This window comes from Macrobrachium rosenbergii, chromosome 48, assembly GCF_040412425.1.
Source record: "Macrobrachium rosenbergii isolate ZJJX-2024 chromosome 48, ASM4041242v1, whole genome shotgun sequence".
Taxonomy (NCBI): Eukaryota; Metazoa; Arthropoda; class Malacostraca; order Decapoda; family Palaemonidae; genus Macrobrachium; species Macrobrachium rosenbergii.
In genome coordinates, this window is record NC_089788.1 from 68312720 (window position 1) to 68322719 (window position 10000).

The following is a 10000-nucleotide window of genomic DNA, read 5'->3' on the forward strand; positions in this document are numbered from 1 at the left end:
AATTATTTTCTAAAAAGTCAGTTACACGGAGAGAAATAAATTAACCGATGGAGTGAGGAAAACAGATCCCTAACAGACTTTAAATAATAACAAAAACTGAAAAAAATGATGCTTAGATAACGAAAACATTCTGATAAGCAGACGCATTTACATACAGATATAAATAATAATTTGAGGATATATACTATTTCTGTATATATCCTCAACAACATATCAGTAATGATATTTTTTACCTATCGGATTTTTTAACGTTTTCAAGTTATTATAACTTGTTATGCATGGACACATTAATTCGCTTGACGCAGGCACGAATATCTGCTTAGAGAGTGTTTTAGTTTTCTGTAAAAGGAAACTGTTGAGATGGCTATTTGTCTGTCCGTTCGCAATTTTTCTGTCCGCCCTCAGATCTTAAAAACTACTTAGGCTAGAGGGCTGCAAATCGGTATGTTGATCATCCACCCGCCAGTCATCAAACATACCAAATTGCAGTCCTTTAGCCTCAGTAGTTTCTATTTTATTTAAGGTTAAAGTTAGCCATGATCGTGCGTCTGGCACCGCTACTGGTGGCAACAACTCGGGCCACCACTGGGCTGTGGCTGAAAGTTTCATAGGCCGCGGCTCATACAGCATTATGCACTGTACAGGGAACTTGATTGCTCCGAAGAAACTTCGGCGCATTTTTTACATGTTTATTTTATTTAAGGTTAAAGTTAGCCATGATCGTAAGTCTGGCACCGCTATAGGTGCCAACAACTCAGGCCACCACCGGACCGTTGCTTGAAAGTTTCATGGGCCGCGGCTGAGAGTTTCATAGGCCGTGGCTCTAAGTTTCATACAGCATTATATGCTATACAGAAAACTCGATTGCATCACTGGGAGACTCTTTTACATGTTTATCTGTATCAAGCGATCACTGGGAGACTCCAGACATTGGTAATGGGAGACTGAAGTTAAATTCCGTGTGGGAGGCGACAGTTGTGAGATGGCAGTCAGGGAGACGTGACGGGGATCCAAAAGACGACGGATTTTATGGGAAATTGTTAAAAGCAAGGCGGTGGCCACCAAATTCCCCTCGAAGCTCATTCCGCTTCGGAATTCTGGTCTCATGTATTTGAAGAGATTTTATCTGTATGTTTTTTTTTTCTGTGTGTGTGGACTGGTAAGGTGAATCTTGCTCTTCTGTAAGTGTATATGTTTGGAATCTACTAGAGTACATTATCGGGTCCTGGCAAGTAGCCTGTCAACAGTTCGTCCGATTTCTTAACGGTAGGTGTCCACTGCACCGTTAATGAAATCTTCAAAATCCTTTAAATTTTAAACTTCTCAGTTCCTTAATATTTTTTTATAAGTTTTCCCTTGAAAACCTTAATGCGAACTTGGAGAATGTAAAAAATCCTCTTCCGTGCTGTTTATCTCCTATTCGGATTCAAATCCTGTCAGGGATAGAGTTTACTCATTTCATTTCCAAGTTTGGAGTGAAGGTTTTCAGCTGAAAACATATAACTGAAAATATTAGCGAATGAAGAGGTTAAGATTTTTTCTTCCCTAGAGGACAGAAACGTCATTTTTCGGGAGAAGTGGTTATTTCTGGGGACAGGGGAAAAAGTTTGGGTGGCATGTGTTGGATCAATTAGCCTCATAACATTACTCTTGATCACATTTACTGTTAGCTTTCTCCTCTTTGAGATGCTTTCAGATTCTTCAGCTAGTTTCTGCACTTTCTCCTGACTGTTACCAGTGAGCACTGTATCACCTGCAAACTTCAGACATTCCTTGCTCCGGAAAATTTTGCAACTAAATGTACTGCCCTTTATCTGACTTTTCACATCATACTGTTCATGTAGATATTTACATTTACAGGTGTAAATATTAATACAATTTCATGAAAAGAGGACATGCCGCTAGCAACCACACAAGAAACGCGAAGAAAATTTCAGCAGACCTTCAGAGAAGGGTTGCGTGATTGGCCATTTCATGGCCAAATTTGTAAAATTTGGCCATTTTTTGAACTCTGTGGCCATCAAAAATCAGTTTGGCCGCTTATGCAAATGTACTCCCGAAATGTTACCAATTGCACGAGAGCAAAACCCTTTACGACTCGACTGCAGAAAAAGAAGAAGATATTCAATACCTTGAGGAAGTGCTGTCAATTTCACAGCTGTGTTTCCCTGTGAGTATTTTAAGTTTAATTTAAAGTATTTTTTATAACATGTAATCGAATATATAGGCATAATTTATGTACAGTTACTTGTTGGTATGTTAATTCACACAATTCAATCACTTTATATCTTTGGCCATATTTTTGGCCAAATACTTTTCCAAAGTGGCCATTTTCGGCCATATTTTCTTTAAAATTTGGCCATAAGCTGTTGTGTTCATCTGGCAACCCTAAATTGTTCAAAGCTAACAAGTCAACAACTGAAGTGTTATAATCTCATTCTCTGATGTAGGAACCTTTCTCCTTCATAGCCCATTCTTTCCCACCCAAATTTTACATCTGTGTATGTAGTAAAAGCAGTTAACCGAGAGATTTCTTTTTTCATGTTCACTTACTCAACAGTTGTTTCACTAATCATATTGCATTTGAAATTAGTCTGTGCTGAACGAATAATAACTGGTCTTATCCTTAGATAACCATTTAAAATACAGATATATCTTATGATTAAACGCCATCGCAATATTTGAAATATGAGTTACTTCCCCATCCTCTCCCCCCTACATCGCCTCCTCCCCCTCCTCCCCCTTGTCTACTCCTCCCACCTCCCTGTCAGGACTTTAAAATTATTGTTATAAAACTTTTATGACTTGTTTTTTCTCTCTGTGGTACAGTACTATCCATTTGTCATGATAACCAATTCATCTTCTCTCTCTCATTCTATATCTGTTACAGCCACAGGGTTGTGGACCCCTTGGTTGCAGGAATTGCGCCCTAGGTGGAACATAGGCCTCTTTTTCCAAGGCTAGTGGCGATCAGGCATTTCAGTCCTGTAGGATTCCGAAAAAAAACACTCGTACCTGTTCTGCTTGGCGTGAAAATCAGCAAATGGCCGAGATCTTAGAAGTTTAAAGCAGGTTAATCTGCACTGATATTGCAAAAAACAAAAGAAATTACACATGTTAACTATTTGTGTAATTATTTATTTCTCTTATGTAAAAGGATTTTAGTTTGGATATTATCCCTCTCCTAAAATATTCAGCATACAAAACACTCTCTCTCTCTCTCTCTCTCTCTCTCTCTCTCTCTCTCTCTCTCTCTCTCTCTCTCTTCTTCCCCTTTCCATTTAGCTCAGTAAAATCTCGAATGAGAAGCCTTACATAAGTGCTCTTAACATTCACGCTAAAGTATAAGGTGAAAGTTTCTTCACACAACTCAGAGTATGCGTGGAGACTTTATGGAAGTTAACTTATAAGTTATGGTTTTGGCGTGGAGCTCTCCCTCACTTGCAGCCTTGCTTACGCGCGCGCGCTCTCATAAACACACACACACACATATATAAATTTATATATATATATAAATAATTATATGTATATATATATATATACATATATATATATATATATATATATATATATATATATATATATATATATATATATATATATATATATATATTGTGAAGCTATTCTAATTTCGAGTAATATTCACAAACATCATGAAGACCTTTTTCGACCTTTACCGCGTCTGTAATCTTTCTGTGTTTTCTTCAGACATTTTTTTTTCCAGTTATTTCTTGAGGCAAGGGCTGTCCTTCGTCTGAGGCTAATCAGGTTAATGTCCTTAAGTTGTGGGGAAATTGCCGTGACCTTGTATTTGTCTTCTCTTATCTTCTCGTGGCTTTAAAAATGTCTGCCTTTGAGTGGATTCTGTATTATATTTCTTGGTTGTTCAGATATCTGCATCTCTCTCCTACTTGTCGTTCCCCCATAGGGGAATAATGCCGTCAGTGTACCTCACGTGGTGCACCTTAGGCATTACTTACGGTTCTTTGCAGTGTCCCCTCGGCCCCTAGCTGCAACTCCTTTCATTCCTTTTACTGTACCTCTGTTCTTATTCTCTTTCTTCCATCTTACTTTCCACCCTTTTCTAATAATTGTTTCATAGTGGAACCGCGAGGTTTTCCTCCTTTTACACCTTTCAAACCTTTCGACTCTCAATTTCCCTTTCAGCGTTGAATGACCTCGTAGGTTCCAGCGCTTGGCCATGGGCCAAAATTCTCTATTCATTATCATTCCATACTTGTCGTTCGTAATTTCTTTGCATTTGAATCTAGATTCATTCGTAGTTTTCAATCAGTTAATTCTTGAAAATTTTCATGATCATGTCTTCATGTACCTTTGGTAGGGGAAAGTAGCCATATGCAAGAATGATTTTAAGTATGCATAAAAAAAAGATATGCCATTATGGATTATTATTTAGTATAGTTTTTTAGTAAATGTTTTCTTTAAAGAAACATGATTTAGGATATTAAATGCCAAAATTTTTCAGAGGTAATATCTGTCAGAGAATGTTATATTAGTAATTTAGTCACCATTTTCTGACTGAAAAGTTTGGTAGAAAGAAGCTAAATGGTAATCAGAACTTTGGATTGAGGAGCTAGAAACTGAAGAATATTAGTTAATAAAAAAAAAGGGCAGTTCCTTGTTGACTTATGAAATAGGAGCTTATAGGAAAAAATGAAAATAACTCAGATATGAGTATGGTGAATGTACTAAGTGATATGTTAAAGTAGTTTAATGAATATTTTGTATGAACTTTTCTTCTTGAGAGAAGGACCAAGTTATTTTATAGTCTGGATTTTTATGTCAAATTATAGAAAAGGATAGAAGACTTGGCGAATTTGAGACGATAATGGACCTTCTTTCGTAAAGATTCACTGAATTATTTCTCTCTCTCTCTCTCTCTCTCTCTCTCTCTCTCTCTCTCTCTCTCTCTCTTTGCGGCTAAAATGTGTGTTCAAACGTATAAATGGACTTCATTGTAAATATTTGTTTATACACATTGATGCACATTATATATATATATATATATATATATATATATATATATATATATATATATATATATATATATATATATATATATATATATATTATTTATTTATGTATTTATTTATTTATTATCATTTATTTATTTCTTTTTGCAAAGATTTTTATACATATTACCATTTATTTACTTTTTTTTTTGTAAAGATATATGAATGCTCTGTCAACACACAATGACCCTCTCCTCATAGCCACTTTTAGACCTCTTGTTTCGCCATAAGAATCGATATTCGAAGGTTGTGAACGGTAAAAAAATGGAAAGTAAGGCAAGGACTCTCTCTCTCTCTCTCTCTCTCTCTCTCTCTCTCTCTCTCTCTCTCTCTCTCTCTCTCTGTCGACCACTTCGATCATTTATCTTCCTCTTCCCTTGAGTTTCTTCAACTTCCCGTGTGTCCTCTCTCCTTGGCAGCTATTTATCTCACGAAAACGTTGTATCAGACGTTGAGGGAGAGGTTGAAATCACCCGAGACGCTTTCAGATACAGAAATAGATAAAGATATTTCTTCTTTGTATGCAACCATGAAGTCTCCCTTCAAATGGTTATTGTATAAACACTCAGGCATATCAGCAAGGACCATGGTTCGATACTGGAGTGCCGCCCGCCAGTCGGCCCAGCTACTGATGGTTACTGGCGTTAGTTGAAATAAAGAAAAGAGGGCATGGGCCTTGCAACCTCATCCCTGGAAACTCGTGTAGAACTGGCGTACCCCAGTTAAGGAGGCCGCCAGTGATCACAATCTGTTGAGATGTGACACTGTCCAGTAATAAAGATACATAATACAGACAATAGTTCTACTCGAAGTTCTGTGCGACTTTTCCCTACTTTTTTTTTTTACAATCTCTCTCTCTCTCTCTCTCTCTCTCTCTCTCTCTCTCTCTCTCTCTCTCTCTCTGTATATATATATATATATATATATATATATATATATATATATATATATATATATATATATACATACATACACACACATATTTAACCTACATTAATTTTTCCTTTGTGTTTATTATCTGTTTCTTACGGTACTTTGGCGTGATTATCCCTAATCCCCACAGGCAGCCATTCCATTTGTTAACGATTATTTACCAAGTTTATGACACCTTTGCTTGTATATTATGAATATGCATTTTAACTGAATAGTGATAATAGCAGTAATCATCATTATCATCATCAGCCTGTGGCAAGATACCAAGAGAGGAGAACCCGCGATTGAGCCCCCTTCCACAGTACTGTTTGTTGTCCCAGAATTTCACCGAAATCCGCCCATTCTCCATAAAAACAGTGGCATAGTTGGCCCGACCTCGTTCGACTTCAGTATTTGCCACTAATCTTGGCACCTCGTTGCAAATTTCGTCGATAAGAAAAAAGGATGGGACAATAGGAGATGCTTTTTTATTTATTTGTATTTGCTCATTTAGTGGCTAAAAGGTGCTTTCGCAGTATTTTATTTATTTACTTACGTATTTAGCTTTTATTTGTTTTTATTTTTAATTATTTTTATTATTATTTTTAAATTGTTTTTTGTCTTATTACTACTACTACTACTACTACTACTACTACTACTACTACTACTACTACTACTACTATTATTATTATTATTATTATTATTATTATTACTACTACTACTACTACTACTACTACTACTACTACTACTACTACTACTACTATTATTATTTTTATTATTAGTCGGCAAAGAAAATGCTGAAAGATGAAGGGATGTAGTAACGAAAGTATCCAAGTAAGGAAAAATAAACACGCAAGTAATGAATTAACAATAACAAAGAAAAACACATTAAGATAAAAACATATAAACTGCGGAATGAGACTCGAAGTGTGGCTGCTCGCCCCAAAAGCATTTGCACCTAGTTGAAACTTGAGGAGTTCCAACAGGTTGAATTACATGACTAGCTGGGAAGATCGTCCAGTAATTTGGTCACAACTGGAAGATGCCGTTTAGTTATACTTAAATACATCCTCAAACAAGTAAGAAATGCGCCGAAATTTCTTAGGCGCAATCGAGTTTTCTGTACAACGTATAATACTGTATGAAACTCAGTGGTGGCTTGAGTTGTTGGGTACCTATAGCGGTTGCCAGACGTACGGTTATGGCTAGCTTTAACCTTAAATAAAATAAAAACTGCTGAGGCTGGAGGGTTGCAATTTGGTATGTTTGTTGATTGAATGGTTGGTGACCAAGATACCAATTTGCAGCCCTCTAGCCTTAGTAGTTTTTAAGATCTGAGGGCGGACAGAAAAAGTGCGGACGGACAGACAAAGCCGGCGCAATAGTTTAATTTTACAGAAAACTAAAAATAGGTGGGACGATTAGTCATTAGGAAAAAGTGTATCTTGGTACTGAACCAATCTTCGAAAAACGTGGAGAACTAACCAATCTCTGAAAGTAATTATAAAATTGTACAGATTTTATTGGTTCCTAAGTATCAAACTGTGCCTTACCAGTCACAAAAAAGACATATGTCATTGTAGTATCACACCCGTGGGGGGATAGTGCCATCAGTGCACCTCACGCGGCTTACTGTATGCATTACTTTAGGTTGTTGGCAGCGTCGATTCGGCCCCCTAGCTGCAACACCTTTCATTCCTTTTCCCTAGCGGCGTTCACATTCTCTTTCTTCCATCTTACTCTTCACCATCTCCTAACAATTGATGCATAGTGCAACTGCGAGGTTTTTCTCCGGTTACACCTTTCAAACCTTTTTACTGTCAATTTCCTTTCAGTGCTGAATGACCTCACAGGTTACAGCGGTTGGCCTTTGGCCTAAATTCCATATTCTGTTCCATTCCTAATTCTTAGTTAAAGATTAGACTTTCAATTTAGGATGGTACTGTGACCATGCAGATTTATTTTTTATTTGTGTTATTACTGGCAACAAACTATTTGGAATTGTTTACTAGTCCTGTAAACAAGACTACTTTTATTTTTATTTGTAACTGCCAGAAATTACTTTAATGGTTACCGCCCAGAGTTTGCTTTTAATTGATATATTGTAACCAACCAAGCTTTAAATCCGGGTCGCAAAACATTTTGCTATATTTCTGATAATTCGATGGACTGTAACTTTAGTGGCTGCAGGTCTGTGTGTTCACGGAAATACTGACAATCGGTCGCAGACCCAAATCGTAAGCTTTTAGAAATACGGTGGAGGGGAAGAAATTCTTCCAATGTTGATGAGGAGGAACCGAGGTTTGTATTTTACTCAGATAAGATTTTATTAATTATGTAAAGTGCAACGTCTCTCTTACGGTACCCAGCGGAGTATTATTCAACCTGAACCTGAAAGCTGTTGAGGCCATAAAGTGTATCATAAGTACATCGGACCTTGATACGAGATAGAGCTGCACTTATGTAATTTATAGGCTGAAGATTTTTCGTTTGCTTCTTTAGATATTGTAAGTCTTCAGATTTTACAAAGACCTCTTTTATAATTCCACTTTGGCTTTTATATTTTAGTAGTTTAAAGCATCACATATATGGATAATAAAAGATAAGGACCTCTCCTTGTTTATAAAAGAAACGTCACGCCTTATGGATTTAGGGTATCGGATTTTACAGTAAGTCGATTTCCCTAAAGGAAACCGTTTTAAGGAGAAAACTCGATTGTATAAAGAGCGCTCGGAGTCTATTTTCTACGCTATTTATGACATTTTAGTGTGGAGGGCAAGGTAAGAGACGGGTAGAAAGTTTGTGCGTAGCGTCTCGAGTTTCCCTAACTTTGTCGAAAACTGTAAGCTAAACTGACAAGTTAATGGAGCCCACATGGTGAGGCGTATGAGGGCCAGAAGGAGGACTTCCAAAACTAAGCCTGGAAGATGAAGATGGTGGTAGTAGGGGCTGTTCTGAACTTTGGAAGTGGGCGGGTGAGATCCACTTTGGAATTTGGGACCCGAATTGTCAGTGTTTCGATTGAAGAAGCTGCCTATGCCTGTGAGAACTTGGCTTAGGGGTTCGGTGTTCGATCTTTGGTGGAAAGGAAGACCTGGTAGGAACTTTGAAGGCAGATTGAGTTAAACAGAACCATTTGGGGTTTGGTGTCAGGTAAGAAGTGATTGCAGCTGTTCAGGCAGGCAAGACCTCTTCAGAATTTGGGAGTAAATTATGATGAGGTTCGAATAGGTGAAGGAAGTTAGAAATGTCTAGACTGATAGGAAGATGACCCCATTCAGAATTTTATGGAAACATGCGATCTATTTAGAGTATGACCATAAAGGGATAAGTTAAGACCAAGTTAGAATTTCAGATTAGGTAAACTTATTCGAAAGTTTGCAATATGTTAAGAAATGTTTTAATTTCGGTAATAAGATGGTCACATATGTCTTGAACCTGGGAGACAAATCAACCCAAGGTAGAATTTCAGCGAGGGGTAACCGGTGTACTTATAAATGTAGCGGTAAAATTTGTGATGCGATTGATAATATATTCCATTTTAAACATAATTTCCCACCCATTATGCTGCCAGATAGTGGGGATTTTGTCTTCGAAGTTTTACGAAGGCGAACAAAATATTGCTCAAGGTATTATAGAATGTATGCCTCCAAAGTGTTTTCTCTTGAAATTCGTCAGTTTTTCTTCGGTTCGTTATCCATAGCAAACACGCCCACGCACACGCACGCATACACACACACACACACACACACACACACACACATATATATACATATGTGTGTGTGTGTGTGTGTGTGTGTAGATATATACATTACATATATATATATATATATATATATATATATATATATATATATATATATATATATATATATATATATATATATATATACGTACACTTGTTTATTAGTACCTTCTATATGTATGTATGTATATATATATATATATATATATATATATATATATATATATATATATATATATATATATGATATACACAATATAGATATGGATACATCTTTCGTGCTCAGTGTAATTAGTGATTCAGTGCTCTC